The following is an 18,136-nucleotide window of genomic DNA, read 5'->3' on the forward strand; positions in this document are numbered from 1 at the left end:
AATCATGGCTGCAGAAATATCTGATCCTCATCTTGTAGTTATGCTCCTCAGCTAGGAGAGGAAAGGGCTTAGGGTTCTCATCCTTTCCTTCTGAAGAGTTTCTGGATACAAGTCAATAATTAGCTACTATAAATCAGTCTCATTGATTTTTCTCACTCCCACAGGAGTGACCTTCTGCACCACAATATCTGACTCTGTGTATCTTCAGTTCTCAACTAACAACGGCTTCGGTCCAGCAAGTGAGGTGAAAAATGTTGGGGTTTTGTCCTCTGAAAATCTCATAACTTGCTGTTTTGTACATATTCCTGGGCTGTAAAAAAATGTGACACCTAATGCCACCTGTATGAGCATACTAGAACTCACCCTTCCTTTTCATGTACAAGAGCAGTCATTGGATTTTTGTCATTTTGTCAGAGATTCTTCCTCTCCACCTCTCTAAGAAAACAAATTTCTCTATCTGTAAAAATACTCTGAATTCCTCATTTACAGAGGTAACGGCCTGTGGTGCTGAATTTGTTACCATACTCATAGCTCCAGACAAGTCACGTTGCCTGCAATTCCTATCAGCTGGTAAAAATGTCTCAGGAGTTAGGTTGCAAGTGGTTCCCTGCCTAGAAGCTACACTCCCCTATACTGCTTTTGGACCCTATGTACAGATCTCAGCTCTGCCATCACTCCTGGGACAGACAACTTCACTCTTTCAGTCTGTCCATAGATGTCTGAGGAACACCACAACTTTCTTGAAATAGAGTTGTAGATCTTTAATGGAAATTTCAGTCAGTTGCTTTATAGGTAAAAATGTATTCCAAATTTCCAATGCAGAAAACCTCAGGAGCATCCTGTTACCCAGTTTGGCCTCTTCATCATCTGTTTGGCTGATAGGAATTCTCCTCAGCTTCAAGTTAAACATGAGAATTTCCCACAGCTGGATAAAATATTCCCTTGCAACAAAACCTTCATGCCATGGTACCAGCTACCTGGAAACAAAATGTAGGCTAAGTCAGGAGTGCAATAATCCTAGCAAATAGACTCAGAAAGTCCATATGACTGTACAGGTTCTTAAGCATACATTTCAGTGCTCCATTGGATTACAGCTTTAATTACATATTTCATAACTACAAAAGGGTTCATTTAAAATACAGTTCAGAACAGAAATGTTAAGTGTGTGTTTTCTTTGCCCAAAGCAAAATGTTCACATACTCCATGGAAAGCTGTTTAAATGAATAGCTCAGAAAAAGATGTATACAATGCCTACTGTAATGAGCCTACCCAAAGGTTAAATACAACAGAAAACAGACTTGAAATTCAGCATTAACACTGAGACCATACTGCGTGTTAATTTCCATGATTTCAATGAAATTCCATAGTCCTGTTTTGGTTTGCATCTTGTTCATAACACATTCCCTGTGTACTTGAGACAAATGCATTGTGTATTTAAATGGAGATGTCTAAAAGGAATATTACAAAAATAAAAATTATCTTTGAATTCTGGCAGTCTCTTGGATAATATTTCTGGTGTTCTGTTGAGAAAATAAAAGTGGAATGTTAATATTCCCAACAACTATGTATCTATTGAGCCAGAACTTTCTTTCTAGGAGCTGGTTCTCAGGATTCTTAACGTGCTTCCCTCTTGTTTATACCACCAGGGGAAATTCACGTGGCAAAATTCCACTGGAAAACTAACATCACCTCTGGTGTTTTCACAAGCATCCCAAGCAGCACATTCAGCTGTGCCCACCAAAGGCTGTGAAGGACTGAGTGACAACTGCAGCAGCTGTATGAGGCCAGCCTGGGCTAGACCTTGAGCACAAGTCACAGCCACCATCAGTTCTAGACCATGGCTTTGTGTCATCAAAGTGCAAAATATAAAACCCCAAACTGAATATTCACACTTTGATAAACACCAAGAACTTTTCTATAAAATGAAACTTTCAAGTTTGAAATAAAATATTTCCTACATTGACAATAATTTGCTAGTGGCAAAAAAATCTGTTTTATCTAAGAGGTACTTACATGATTGTGATCAACACACTCTCCAAAAATGTTATAAGCAATGATCTGCTCATCTCCATGCCACCTGCCCTGACTTGCAGAATTGTGTCCTCTTCCTTGTGGAGAGGAAACAGACACAGAAAGAGTAATGTTAAGATTTTTTTTAATTCCTGGTGATCTGGTACTATCTTGGAGTTGAACACAGTGCAAGACACCGAATTTTCATCAGCCTTCTGAATTTTCATCAGCCTTCTGAATCCAGATCCCCTGAGTCTGATTCCAGTGCCCTCACTACACTTTGGAACGGACACTGCCCAGAAAGGCTCACGGGGGCTGCAGGACTAACTAAATTGCACCCTGGAGTTGGCAAAGTTCCCAGTTATACCAGGAGGACACAAAATGAAGCTGCACCTTCATCCCATCTGTGAAGATGTTGCACTTTCTTGCAGAACACAGTGAAATGTTCAAAGGAGTTTCCCCTTGAAAAAAATTTTTTTTTTTTAAATTTAACATCTCAAAATGATTTTGGAATCGCCACACTGTATTGTTTCATTTTTCAGATGCTGCTTTCAGATATCCTTTTAATCAGTGAATTCTGACAGAGTTATGAATATGGTCAATCTGAGCGTCATATAACATTTTTAGAAGACTTACAAAGACTTAATAAATTTTGCAAATATTTAGAAAGAGAATTAATGTAATATATGTAAAGATCTGCACATATTTGATAATCTTGAACCAATTTAATAAATCCTGTCCAGTTTTAATAAACACTGGATTAGGGTTAAACTGACTACAAACAATAAATTAATAATGAAAATGTTTAATGTGGACTGTATATACAGTACTTTTAAAATTTTAATTGTTTTTCAAAGATCAGGAAAATACCTGCAAATCATGTTACTGTTTTAAAAACTTTGTTACCCTGGAAAATATGCACACAACCCACACTGCTACCAACATGACTACTTCTAACAGTCTACAAAAACTGTAGTACAATTTTGTACTTCTACCAGTGTACAAAAACAGTCCACATGGTTTTGTTGCCCTTACAGAAACAAAATCTTGTTAGAATTGAAGCTGTATTACAAGTACCTAAAATCAACATTATCATAATTTGGGTAACAATAGGACAATCCAGGGGACCAAACAAAACAAAAACAAACAAACAAACAAAAATAGAATCTGTGACTTTATAAATTAATAGAGAAAAGTGCAAATAGAACCATGTTCTTAAATCTACCTCTCTTTACATGCGTAGCCACTCCTCAAGGGCAATATACCTGACATTACTAATTTATGGTGAAGCACAGCACGTGCATAACCTTGTGCAGGGCCTTCCCAAGCTTCTCCATAACATTCACCCTGGGGTACCTGAGTTCTCCAAACAAATGAGGAACTGCTGCTGCTGGAAAAATCAAACTGCTACATTTCTCACAGAAACGTAGCATTTACAACAAAACTTTCATTTCTATTTTCCATACCACCAGTGGAACAATTAGGTGATATAAGAGACCCAAAAATGCCACAGCACCTTTCATGTTAAAAATTAACCAAATGAAACATGATATAGTGGTGATATTGGGTCTTTTGCATATGGAATTTTTTTAGTTGGGTTCGCCTCAATGCAAAAGTTCTTCAATTTAGTTATTTTATAATTTTGTTGCCTGTTTTTTCCTTTTTTTTTCAATCACAAGATGTTTAAAAAATGTCTCAGTCTCTTGGTTATGGCCTGTACTTCTGGAGGTCCTTAAGGAATGAAAACAAGGGAGTATCTGGGTGAAATACAAAAGAATGCTTCAGGTAATAGATATAAGACGATAACTGAAAACAGAAGTAAAATATAAGGTAAGGATCCAGAGAGGATACAGAAAAAATAGCTAATCTATAAAACAGCAAAATATATCCTAAGGATTGTGATGTTATAATATCTGGTAGAGACAGCAGTGTCTTGAGGAATACCTGCCAGTTTAGAAAGACAAGATATAACACCAAACTGGACACAGAAAATATCATACAGACACCTTAAAAGGAGTCTTTTCTACCCCTTTTTTTCCTAAATAATGTATTTACTACAGCATATGAAATACTGTCCCCACTGTAATGAGACACATGCCTACTGCACTGAGCACAGAAACAATGTCAGGCCAGGACAGCTGCAGGGCGACGTCCATGCTAGTCTTGCAATTTGATTTCTATTTTGTACTTCCAAAGAAAATTTCTCTGTGTTTGGAAACCAACATATTTTTCTTTAAAAACATCATATTCTAAAACACTGTGAGAAGAAATGTCTTATCCTTTAAGCAGTGACTTGATATTCTTTAAGATATTCAGGAAGGGATGAGCAGACTCAGTCACTGTTTCAGATGCTTTCCACAGTGGAAGCCTTCCTAGAGGTAAACTGAGCTTGCAGGTCATTGGAACTGAGAATTAACTGTCTATCATTTAATAATTAAAGAAAACAAATGGAGGGAATCACAGGGATTCTGTATGCAGAAGACAGGATACATTCTTCTCTGGTCTTTTCTGGTAACAAAACAAATTACGTCATGCATATGAAAGTTGGGTGGAACTAAATATTCACCTTAATTACTCAGAAAGATGGAGCGATATTGTTTCTGCCTTTCTAATTTTCCATTGGGTAACAGTCTTCTTTTTTATGGCTGTGGATGTGACAGCCTGGTCAGAGGGCGAGAAAACAGGATTTGTTTTCTCACTGTGGACTTGTGAGACCTTTCAGGGAGTTGTAGAGAAACGATGCTAACTTGTCAGTATAAACAACCTGCAGGTGGTGTTTTCCTACTCTGTTTTTCTGTTCTTCTCAAAGACTGTTTGTGAGAAAGATGTTTTTGTTAATTACCCAATCAAGTAGAATGTGTCAAACCTATCTATAAAAGAAGAATTTTAGTATTAAGGCTGCTGTTGTGCCCACCAGCCTTCTGGTGAATTTGTGTCATTTCTTGCTCAACAGTAACATATGGCAGAACTAAACACCTGAAACAATTAATTAGGAATATTGGTTTATCAAATAATAATTATTCTTAGAAATATACAGCAAAGTACATGGAGAAATGTCTATTAGAGGAATGAAGAGGACATCTATTACTAACTTGAAATTTTTGCAAATGAGTCATTTATTGCCTGAGAGTCAAAAGCCCATCAATCATAATCTCTCAAAGCAGACAGAGACAACAAAGTTTGTAAAAATCTTCCACTGTCTTCCTCCACCAGCGATTTCCCCGGTTCTTCACATGCTTCCCTAGGCTCAGTAAACTGGAATTCTAACAGAGCTGTTTCAGGCACATAATCCTGCAACAAAAATTATATTGATTTTAAAAATCCCTCAGCAAACTTTTAGAGTGTATTCTGTTATTATATCCCACCGTGCAATAGCTCTTGTCCACCTTCAGGTATGAATTGGCACAAACTGTATTTTAACAAAACTGCTCATCTAAACAATGGCAGGGAGAGTCTTTACATCAACACAGCAAAGTTTCCTCTCCAAACTGCTGTAGATCAGTGCCTAATAAAATCTTTCCTGAGTAAATCTGGCAATCTGGAGAGGAACTTCTGAACAGACTGCTAGAATCCACCAGCTAGTACTCTCTGCAGGAGTGGCATCCTTCCCCCTCACTTTCTATTAAACACGTTGGTGGAATAGAACAGCATTCTGCTTGGCAGGAACAGGGTTAACTCTGTGATACACCTTGATCACCAGCAGGTATCAAACTTTGTCAGGAAAGGAGATATCCTCCAAACAGGAAGAGACACAGTGCTGCTGAGAATCCCCCATCAAATACAATAGAACATGAAGGTATGGCTCAGTTTTTAGCTCTGGCATCCAATAACGAGTCAGAACCCTGAGGACATTGTCTTACTCAGAGATGTGAAATGCAAATGAACAGTAACATTGACAACTCAAGACCAAGCAGAAAACAAAGGACTTGAAAGCTACCTGGAAAGGTCTTGCATGAACACACTTTTTTTTTTTCCTCTTTTTTATTTTGTGGGCCAGAAACATATTCATTTATGTGAAGAAGTTAAATGGGTGATTTTGCTGATCCCTGGAGTCCCTGAAAATACTCTAGTAGAAAGAAAACCTTGAGATGGTACAGAAATCATTTAACAGTGAAAGTCACCAGAAGCTCAGAAAAACTGGTTTAACATAAAAGGTTGTACTGTGTGAAATAGAATGGATGAATTCACTTTCCTGAAACATGGTCACAGGACTTTCCAAGATATTTTCCATCTTGAAATATATTCCTAATGATGTGAAAAATCTAAGGTAAATCTTCCTATCTTCCTCTAGTGCTCTCTCCTAAATCCTCTGAGAGCCAGAGTAACACTGTTTCTATTGCTTAATTCTCCTTTGGCTCATGTGCTTGTATTCTGTAAAACAACCATTTAGCTGCAGGAAAAAAAAAATAAATAAAACCAGCATCAATCTTGGTTTATGAAGGCCAAGAATTATTTTCAGTAAGCTGAGAAATGCTAGCAAAAAGTCATATATATCAAGACAGAGTATTTTACTGATACCTGAGGTTTAACTCAGCAACAGTCTCACCTCAGGGGTGCCACACCTGTTTCAAGGAAGGAGTCTATGAGCTCCCACATCAGCCCCCACCACGTCACTGACAAAGCCAAGGCAAGAGGAGGGACAGATATGTCAAACCTTCAGCCCCAAAATATGATCCAGCCTGACGGGACCAGTGACAATTCCCCTCTCTAATCTGGGTGGGCATTTTTTCTTCAGGGAATACACCAGCCCTCCCTGACCCCACAGTGGGAGGGAGTCTGGGCACAGAGGTAGCAACAACACCCTTGGTACCCATCCCCAGCAGCCCATCACAGAACCACCTACCCACTGCCAGGCAGAGACCTGGAGAAGGAAGCAGGAGGATGAACAGCCATGTCCTGCACTACTTAAACCCATGAGGAGGGTGTGCAACAAATCTAAAATGGGTTCTGAGCTGAGGTGTGTTAAAAGTTGGGTGGTATTGACAAACTTTTCAGTGAAAGAGGGGCCAAATTTCAGCAATCCAATGTCAAGGCTGAATTTTACTTTCTCCAGATGGGGTAGCAGGCAGCTTGTGGCTTGTGCAAGAAGCAGAACAAAACACATCAAGAAACAACACTGCCTGATCTAAGGCTGAGGACATGCAGAAAAAGAATTAATTTCACATTTTTCCACCCCAGATACTACTCTCATCCCAGCACCTTGGGGAAAAAAAAGATATTTTATTAGAAACTGAGGGCAGGGTCAAACAAATTTGGCCTGCGTTATCAGAATATGAAGATTATAAAAACTTACAGGAGAGCTCAGGACTCTAAGACTAATAAAAAGTACAGTAAATGTTTTTGTGAACCCAAAACAGGAGTGTATGAGGAACAATGACTTCAAGCTGTGGGAAGAGTAATTGTTTGCTGGTAAAATGGTAGAAAATCTAGTGGAAGCAGTGGCTGGGGGAAGAATCAAAGAGCAGTGAACTAATAAATACATGGAAAACAAAGAGAGCCCTTCCAGGACTGCAAGCACTGTCCTCTTTTTCCTCCAGCAGCTGGTACATTTCCTGCTTTCTTGCCCTTGCATACATGTATAACTACAACTCTCAGGGGTTTTTTCCCTACCTAAACTGCTCAGAGGTAAATTTGGAGGTTCAAACAAATGTCTCTTAGCTGTATCTTGAAGGGACAAATGAAAACAGCAAGTGGCTTTATAGCACAAACAGACAATTCAGCAGGGTAAAGCACCTGGTATTGACATGCCTAATAGCTTACATGTGTCCTAGTACAAACATACTCATACTTCTTTATGCCATCAAGAGATTTCTGAAGTTTCTGTCTCCCCCTTTCTTCCTATCCAAAGAGATGAAATCCCTTTTTTGACTCCCAAGTCCCAATCTGAAAGGCAGAGACCCTCCAATGTCTGTTCATATCTCTACCACTGGCTATCTGTTTTTCCATTAATATCCTCCTTCCCACAACTGAAAGACTGATTTGTGAGCTGCTGAAACTTTCTCAGTTCAAGCAACATTTTCCTAGTTTGGGCTTGAAGCCCACTACTTTCTGCTCCTTGCAAAGTGTCCAAAGGAGAGTTGGAACTTTGGGCTGAATGCCCACCCCCGAACCAATTACCCAAAGTGTCTGACTGATGCCACATGATGAATTGCTGTCTCCTGGCTGCACTGATGATGGAGGGAGCCTGGACACTTGGCTGAAATGCTCGGAAGCTCGTTGTGAGGGCCAGACACTCACCTGCCTTGTACTGCAAAGGCAAAGCCAGCCTCTGAACAGGGTGGTGTGAATCTAGCCCACTCAGCTCAGGAAGTCTCTAAAAACTGTGTGTGTTCCCAATTCTCTCCCAGGATCTGATACTCACAGAAACACTGCACTGTGCAAACAATACATCTGAGCAATTCCATGTGCTCTGCCCACAGAACGTGCCTGAAGGTCCCTTGAGAGCTGCATGGGGAAAAGCACACACCGTTTAGCAGATACATCACTACACACAAATGTATTTTGTTCCTTTCCCAATAAGGCCTTTTGAATTTGTTAAAAAGTATTTGCAGAGAAAATGAAAGGAGCCCCTGGCATCAGGAGTCCTTGGAGAGCGAGCTGTGCACTGGCTAAAGGCTCTGCTGATCACAGTTGGAAGGACAGCCTGACTTTATCAGGAGGATCAAGGAGAAGAAGAGATGGAATATGGGAAAGGTTGGAGGAAGATAAAAAGGAGGAATTTATCCATCAAGGTCAGTTAATTGGAGAGAAATTTCTGCATTGGGGTGGCTGGAAGCAGTATTAATCCAAGCCAAAATTTTGCCCTTTGGAATCTTATGTGTTCCTCCTGTAAGGCTTTTATATTGCCATAGAAAAAAAAGAGTCTATTTTGGTACGGAATCATTCTGGGGCAGGTTTTTCTCTCCATATGTTTGCATAAATCTACAGAGGGCAATGGAGTTACACCACTGCATGTTGGTGTGAGATCAGAGGCAAGCTTAGTATCTCTCACCTTGTTTGACAGACTCTTTGACCCATTTCACTCTTTTTTACATTGTCAGCATTCCAAGGTCAAAGGCCATGTCCAAATCTAAAGCAGATTCTAACTCTGATGCTGTATTTTAAAGATATAGCCTCCCTTTTTTAAATAATGCATTATTTAAAATAACACTTTCCTTTGTGTTAGCCTTCCTGCTACATCCAAATTATCTTGACTTGGGCACACATATTTGCTGGAGAAGAGATCCCATTTCCTTCACACCAGTTTCCATAGCATCTTCATCAACATCATCATCATCATCATCATCATCTGCTTATTTCTGCCCTTGATCACATCCTCTGGAAAGCTGGCAGATGTGAAACCTGAGCTACCCATGGGCCTCCATGGAACCCATAGCAGTAGGTATCCAAAATGGTTCAGTTCATCTCTAATTTCTTTGTGGATCATATGTCTCCTTCAGAAAAAAGGTGGGGAGCAGATGTGCAATACAGAGACAGAGACACTGTGATAATCATATTTCTCTTTTACAGAAGGGAGGAATGACTGTGTGTATTGGCCTGGGAAGGGAGAGAGAAGTATATGTGCAACAGAACAGATGAAACTTAAAACACAGGTATCAGATTGGATACGTGAACCCTGTGTGAAGGTTTCCTAGTGAGAATATTTCCTTTTGGATGATTTAACAAATGTAAGCTGGATCAAGTCTCCATTATGCAAGAAATATGCTAGGTTTCTTCTCTAGCTATGCACAAATGGCTGGGGAAAGCTGGATATAGTCCCATCCTATAAACCAGAATCAGAAATAAATTAAAAGATTTATAAATTGGAGGTGCAATTCTTCAGCTACATTGGTTTAAAGATGGTGAAATGAATGACTAAAGCATTCACTCACAGTGTTTTATGAAGCAGATCTAATGTGCAGGTTTTGTGACCTGCAGTGACTTTAACTTCTCAGTAAATCAAAAAGCTTAACAAATATTAAGATGGCAAAGATTACCTGTGTGTGCCAGATTTTATCTTTTATCCGTTATCATTTAGGAAATGAAAAGCTTGAGTCGGAAATCAGACAGCCAGTCACATGACTCGGGCGGTCTGGCAGCCCCACAAGACAAGAACCTGCAGGAGACACAGAAACTACACATTCACTGATTAGTTTTCAGTCCTTAAGAAATGCCCTGTTTTATTGTTATTATTGTTAGCAACCAATGAGCTTTAGAATCAGAGCAATTCCTTTTTAAATTCCACTGTGCTGAAAATTCATTATCACAAGCTAGAGGAAGCAGCTGGGTGTATAGCTTAGCTCATGGCCAGGCTTAGGGGCAGCTCCACACACATGGGAGCTTCAGGGGTGTTCAGATTTGGGGTACAGACCATCAGCACCTGTTTGCCAACACAGAAGCCAAAGAATTCTTTTTTCAATCTTGGCCCAGAACAGCAGGAACCTGGCTGGCAGATAGGATCTGGGCTAAGCCACAGGCTATAGATCCACAGCATGTGGGGAGATCTACCACAGTTCAAGTACAGCATGCCCTTGATTTGGTAACACTGTGCTGCAGTTCCTTCCTGAGAGCACAGGAGGAAGCTGCCCCAGCACAGGTGTCTACAGCCCTCCAAGTACGATGCAGACCTTCAGGGTGAAACAAATACTTATCTTCTACCCCAGCTCCCAGTATTTCCCAAACTAAGGGCAGAGGGAGTCAGTATAAGATTAGTAACTATTGCCAAAGCAGAGTTGGATTTTTTTTCAAATATTTTTGAAATATTTGCTGATACATTAACATCAGGTCTGCTGGTGAGAGGCTGATGTGCAGTGCATAAGCCCTGATTCAAGACCACAGAATAATGTACAGACCTAATTGCAACAAAATTTGAGCCTTTCTAAGGTCCAGCCTCAAATCCATACAAAGCAACACCATCAGCTCTATTAGCTTGCATTTTTTTCTTCCTTTTCCATACAGAAGTGTAGATAATCCCAAAGGTTAGTCAATCCCCACAACAAAATCAGACCTACAACAATCACATCGGCTCTGGGTGACACTGCAGGCACTAGGTTTGCATAAATTGTCTTTGTTCCAGGAAGGTCTTCCCCCCTTGCACCCCTGCAGCCCCTTGTCCCAGCTACCAAAAGCATTCATGGCCATCCCTTCCTCTTCCATCTCACAGCCGCAGTGAACACATGTTGAACATAAATTAAAGCCCAAGGAGAAAGCAAATGGAAAGTTTCATAAAATGATCCCTTTTTTCTTCAGAATGTAACATCTCAGTTTAAAAATGGTATCTGTTTTCTTCTATTTGGAAGCAATACTATAGCTCTTTAATACAAGATGTTGATTTAAAGCACAGCAAATAACAATCAATCTCTCCTTTCAGCTGATACAAAAATATGTGAGAAAAATAAGAAGACCATTCAGTAAAATGAAAAATAGAACTGGGTTTACACTGTTATTTCCTATATAACTGTCCCTCTGTCACAGTCTGGAAAGGACCATGGGCCAAAAACTGACAAAGTGACCCATTTCCTTTGCTTCTCCTTGATGTGCACGGGTAAGAAAAACAGAAATAACTCCAAGCAACCCTCCTGCTGGGGCAGTCAGCTTCATTCAACCAGTGTAAGCAGTTCTTCATCAAGCAATATTTGGCCCAAAATGTAATGCAAGAAATAATGTTGTATCAAAAATAAATTATCAAGCACTTTGCAGGTAAATCAACAGAACAACTTATATATGAATAAATAGAGGCCATCAATTAACAACAACAAAGGCTGAGTAAATGCAGAATCCAATCAAAGAAAGAAACAGTGGGATCCTCTATGTTAAGTTAAGTTTTGGTGTAGGTTCAAATATGTATTAGTGCTCCATTACAAGAGCTTGTAGCGACGGGACAAGGGGGAATAGTTTCAGACTGAAAAAGAGTAGGTTTAGGTTAGATATTAGGAAAAAAAATCTTGACTGTGAGGGTGCTAAGGCACTGGCACAGGTAGCCCAGAGAAGCTGTGGATGTCCCATCCCTGAAAGCATCCAAGGCCAGGTTGGATAAAAACTTGAGCAACCTGGTCTAGTGGAGTGTGTTCCTGCCTGCGGCAGGAGGGGTGGAACTAGAGCATATTTAAAGTCTCCTCCAACCCAGGGCATTCTATGATTCTGTGATTCCACCACATCCATGCTAAAATTACTATGGAAACTCGGCATTACTGATGAATACTTGTCCTGAAAGTCAGTCCACCTTCAGTAAAAAAGATTGAAATGCAAGTCTCCAAAACTGTGTAGAAAGACATCTGCATTCTGATAATCCTTTAACAATGTGACAATATAATAGACATATATTTGATATAATTAAGTGTAGTGTATTTATGGAATCTTCACATCTGCCTTCTACTTTTAAACTTCTGGATTTAACATTAAAGGAAATTGTGAACTAATGTCCCTTTAATGGAGCAGGAACAGAACAAACTCTGTCAACTAGCAAAGGGCTAAAAGGTAACTGTACAATCTGCTCTGAGCAAGGGCTGCTGTGTATCTTTTTTCTGCCAAAAGCAGATTGCAACTCAGCAAGTCAGTTTTCTGCCCTGCTCTCCCTGACTTTGGGAAGATGTCTCACGGCGTGCAGTCACCCCTGCCACACACACAGCCTGACACCTCTGGCCAGTGGCAGGTGTATGGGGATGAGGGCAGCTTTCTTTCTGTGTCCTACCCACTTCTGCCATGCTCATACCTTGATAGCTCTGGGGTAAACCCTTGCTCTCCACACCAAAAACCTGGCATCTGCATCAACCTGAGTCTGACCAAAGGAATTAACTGACTCCTGTCTTACTTCACTTACCAACCCTGGACTCCAAAGGAAAGGTACTGATAACTGAAAGTTAAAATAGACCAGAAAACCCAAACAACCCCATAAAACAAAACAAACAACAAAAGAAAAACATCCAGAAAAATCATCCAACCCTACACTGCACAGTCTCATCACTATTGCTTGAGCATCTTACTCCAGGTCCTGAAATTATATGCAAAGACAAACTTGCTATTAAGACATCAGTGTCAATTTGTGAACAGAACAGGATGGGGTAGTCAGCTTCCTCTTCAAAAACTCTGTTTTGTCAGGGAGTGGGACAATATTCCTTAAAGAAGCACAGTTGTTTCCATTAGTACACATATCTGAACTTTTATTTTCCCATTCCCTGTTTAAAAATCACTGAAGAAAGGACACTACCATACTGCTTTCTGTTCCCACCCAGCACCAGAACTGATTTTAAATCATTATTTGCTCACACAGAGCAGACCTTGTAGAGGTCATGGCTGGAGCTGAATCAGAAGCTGTGGCACAAAAGCAGAGAACCTGCAGAAACAGAAATAGAAACTGTGTTAACAGGTACAAGTAGAAAGCTTTCTCGTTCTATGTGGACAAGTCTGAGTAAAGAGCATGGCAAGTCCATGAACACTTTGTCACAAACTACATGCAGTGGCACTGCATTCACATTCTTGTTAGCTGCAGGGTAAGCCACTTTAATTATAAAAACTCTGCTATTAAATGAGCTTTACTAACTAAATGCATTGCCATTTCTTCACTTCTTATTACAATTTAATTTACCCATTCATTTTTCTGTTTTCTGACTTCTTAATAAAATGAATAGCTGGCATCTTCTAGTTGTGCTCCCTTTTGTATCCTTGCCAATAGAGTAGCATTTTGCAGAAATGTGGTTTGGGCCATTTGACATTTTTATGTCAAGTACCTTTTATATGCAATTCTAGTATTTGTTTTACTCTCCATTGTTTCTAATATCCCCTGAGAATCTTGGAAGTAACATTATTTCCTTAACAAGTTTGGCCTTTCTTCCTCCTACTCAGCAAATCATTTTCTTGTGGCCTTACTACTTGCTGTTATAGAATATAAGCAACAGCTACAAAACATTGTTGCTCACATACATCTGGGCTAGTAAAAATAATCTGGAAATAAATAAGCATATATCTTGTTTTCTTCCTAATTTTTTGACATGCTGACATGTTTTGACATGTTTTTTATCCTTCTGCAAAGGATACCACCGGAGAACATCTCCCTAGACTCTGAGTTGTTTACTCCTCCACTTAACTTCTGTCACACTTGAGAAATCCCTTAATATTTTGCTTCTCCAGCTGTAAAATTTGGCCTGCGATGATAATCCTGTCATACCTTGTTGTTATTTAAAATAAGAGGAGGAATAGCATTTGATGGAAGGTCATATGGAAACCTCTTTAAATTTTGAGAAAGGCAGGTCCCAGCAGATAGACTCCCACATGAGAATCCCATATGCCAGATAAAAACCAGGACATAACACTGAGGCATAATTTAAGATGACCAAATAGATCAAGTTAAATGAACTCATAGCTTTCATTTTATAAGGTGCAAAGCTCAACACTTTTATTTTTTCCCTTCTTTTTTTTTTTTTTTTTTTGTCGTTGTTGTTGCTGTTACGTTTTTTTTTTCCAGAACATAAAGGTTTTTCTTTGGAAATACCTTCACAGTTACTAAATGTCTTTTAGTTGTTCAGTGCCAGGGGTTATATTCCTCAGAGTGAAAGTAGCCACATTAAAGTCCTTAATCAAAGTCCCTTAGTACATGGCATTGGGGTTTAAAATCTTTCCATGGGGTTGCATGGACTTAGACTCCAGTCATTAGGTCCAAGGAATACCACAGAACTGAGTATCACAGGGACCTGACTTCCAGTGTCCCGGCCTTCCCCTTCCCTGTAAACCTATTTGCAAAGCATTCAGAGGACTTGAATCCTCCAGATTCCCTCTTATCTATTTCTTGGGTTTGCCTTTTAGCCTGGCAAAGAGAAACTGTTCCCAGGCTTTCTTCTCAGCAATGTAAGTAGCAAAACAGGCAAAAGTAGTTAACATAGGAATTCTCTTGGGACAGCACATCCTTCACATTTTTAGCGTTCAGAAATTTTTAGGACTAACACATATTTAAGAACAACTGAGACTGGAAGCTCCCAGTTCTTAATTTCAAGGTTGTGGCAGGGGGAGGGGAGGAAGGAGGCCAGGCTGAAGTGTTTGTGGGAGGCAACACATGTAATTGTATCTCACCAACTACCTGGGACACTGCTTGCACAGGCAGAGGCAGAGCAAAGAACAGAGCACCCTGCTTGCATTTCACAGACCTTTGTTGGTTTGCTTTGAATGCTGCTTCCCAAAGAAAGGACAGGCTAAAGGAGTCACAATGGCTATTTAATTATGAAACTCTTCTAAGCACTTATAAATTAATTCATGGTCTAATGTGGTGTCAAGATGAGGCGAATAAAGGTTAACATATTCTATTAGTCCCAATTGTCACAAGAATTTCATAGATCTGTTTAGATTGGAAAAAACCTGTAAGATCATGAAGTCCAACCATTATCCTAACACTGCTGAGTCCACCACTATGCCATGTCCCTCAGTGCCACATCTACACATCTTTTAAACACTTCTGGGGATGGTGACTCCACCACTTACTTGAGCAGCCTGCTCCAATGCCTGACCACCCTTCCCATGAAGAATTTTCCCCTAATATCAGTCTAAAACTCCCCTGGTGCAACTTAAGGGCATTTGCTCTTTTCTTGTCTCTTGTTACCTGGAGAAGATGCTGACCCCCACCTGGCTACACTCTCATTTCAGGCAGCTGTAGAGAGTGACAAGGACGCCCACCAAGCTTTCTTTTCTCCAGGCTGCAAGTTGCTCAGCCACTCCTCCTAAAACCTGTGGTCCAGAATCTTTTTCAGCTTTATGGCCTTTCTCTGGACACACTCCAGCACCTCAGTGTCACTTGTAACAAGGGGCCCAGAACTGAGCACAGTGCTCAAGGTGTGACCTCACCAGTGTACAGAGTACAAAGGATTGATCACTGCTCTGCTCCTACTGGTTCATGAAATACAGGGTTTAAAAATTATGTTTCTCTTAATAGAAATTATTTATATCAACATGACCTGAATAGTTGTGACTTTAATTAATTTAGACATAAATTTAATTAGCAACTGATTTCAACTGAGTCTCAATCTGAACAATAAGTTGTGTTGTAAGCTACATACTGAAAGCACTATCTAAAATGAAATATGGAACACTGAGGCATGATGCTTGTTTGTGTTCTCAGTTCCTATCACTGTCTCTTGCTGTGTAAGAACAGCACACCTGTCCAGCACAGAATCCCATTTAAAAAAAAAAAAAAAAAAAGGAGGGGCGGGGGCATGAACCTGTCTCCCACCAAATTCTAGTAGTTAAGGATCTCTTTGAGAAAGAATTGCTGAAAAGTTAAGTGGGTTTTTCCAGGACAAAGAACAGGATGGAACAACTCAGCCACCATGGATGGAAAAAGCATAAGAAGTTGATGTTGAGGAGCTGCAGTAAAACACGGCACAAGAAAATAAGAGGAAGGAAAATGTTAACTCTTATCCATAAAATACCAGTGCCAAACTCAATCTCCTGAGGCTCCCCTTCACCACATCCCTGCTGCAGCTAGTGGCACATTCTGCTCCCCACAGTTGTGTCCATGCTTCCCTACAGAGCTGTAGGGATCCAGGAGCACCCCACACAGCAGCACCCTTTGCTGTTACAGCAGGGCCACTTAAATTCTTCATGACTCGGTTTTCCCCTCTGTAGAACAGGGATAAAACTGCAGTCTTGGCAGAGGTCTGAGAACCTTAATTCACTAATGTCTATAAACCCCTCTGAGGTTCTTATTCAGAAGGCACAGCAAAAACGCAAAGTATTATCACTGATTCAAACTGACCTTCCCCTTGAAATATCACCATTTGAGCTATAATTCCAAATCCTGACTCTAACCAAGTGCTACGCTGTGGGATTAACCACATTAATGCTTAAAGCTGTTGCTCTTTTTTTTTCCCCAGTGTTCACAAGCTAATGCTTGTAGGGGTCTAATCTTGGACAATTCCTTAATGATACAGATTTTCAGATGAAAATTACTGCTATATTTTCCTGTCTTCTAACAGATTTTAGTCTCACTGCACGCACAATGTTGGAATGTTGTTTAATTACAAATATAATATGGTTTTAGATATTCTTTCCTAATTTGAGTGTGTGTATCTGCTGTCTGCACACAAACTGTAAATCATTGTATTAAGAGTGATTACACACCCAGTGACACAGAAAATTCGTGATCGGGTTGTGAGACATAAGAGGTTTACCAGATTGAATGTGGCATGGCCACATATTCTACAGAATTTATTATTATTTCTAATCAATCCTCCTCCTCTAAACCAAGATCCCTTAACTATAGCACTCTCGCTGTACTTAAGAAGGACATTTCAAATGGATGTATTTTTGAAATACACTTACATAGCTACACACAGCAGTGCTGCAGTCACATTTTCGAGCACAAGGTGGTTTGGTTGTCATTGTTAGGCCAAATCTGGCCTCACTTGTACAGACCTAGGGTATGTCTGAGTGTATGCTGGTTGTTTCTTACCAGCAAAATACCCTAAAATAATAGGATGAAGAGCAAAGGGTGGTGTCAAACCTGTTTTCTCAATTGTTGATCTACCCTGGGGCTCTGCCACAGTCATTCAGGCTGTGTCCAGTAAGGGGCCTTGAGCTGATACAATTTAAGAGCATTCCTCATCCCTGCAACACCATGTCACTGTGATTTCATTACATGGCCAAAGATTAGCACTGGGGAGTCATTATTATTAAAGGAATAAATGGTCTTAAATCTTGTTAACCTGTGAATCTCCATAAATAAGCAGACCAGACGTGTGGTAAAGGACATAATGCTGATTGTAGTGATGTCAAATGTGACCAAGGGAGAAGGAGCTTCCCAGCCCTTCCCAGAATGTTAATTTTAGTACAGAAAACATCACCCCTGAGGAATGGATGGGCACAGCCATCCACATTCCCACAGCCTTGGGTTGGACTGCCATGTGGCAGGAAGGCTTACATCCTTCCCTGTATACTGGTGAACTTGTGGTGAGAAATGCTGTTCTGGCCACTGCTGTTTGACTGCTGTAGGTGATCAACAATTATCTACCCGCAAAGGTCCCTGGGGGTCCCTGCAGTGCACAGCAGCACTGCCATGTGCAGCTCAGTGCACAGCCATCCGACCTGAGATGATATTCGACATTTAGGGGGGAAAAAAAGCAAATTTGCCCCCACACAACAAGCAATGTGGTGGTCTTTGCAGTGC

The 18,136-nt window shown here is 40.2% G+C and overlaps 1 long non-coding RNA gene across 1 annotated transcript in view; it reads right to left on the minus strand.

Moving 5' to 3' along the window:
- Positions 1-18,136, minus strand: part of LOC135298182 (uncharacterized) — a 50,801-nt gene that overhangs the window by 4,508 nt on the left and 28,157 nt on the right. Inside the window, exons 2-4 of the long non-coding RNA XR_010360179.1 lie at positions 9,987-10,123; positions 8,372-8,454; positions 2,014-2,108 (exon numbers count right to left, since the gene is read on the minus strand). This is a non-coding gene — a long non-coding RNA (uncharacterized LOC135298182). The remainder of the gene's footprint in view (positions 1-2,013; positions 2,109-8,371; positions 8,455-9,986; positions 10,124-18,136) is intronic.

Source organism: Passer domesticus, chromosome 3 (genome assembly GCF_036417665.1).
Source record: "Passer domesticus isolate bPasDom1 chromosome 3, bPasDom1.hap1, whole genome shotgun sequence".
Classification (NCBI taxonomy): domain Eukaryota; kingdom Metazoa; phylum Chordata; class Aves; order Passeriformes; family Passeridae; genus Passer; species Passer domesticus.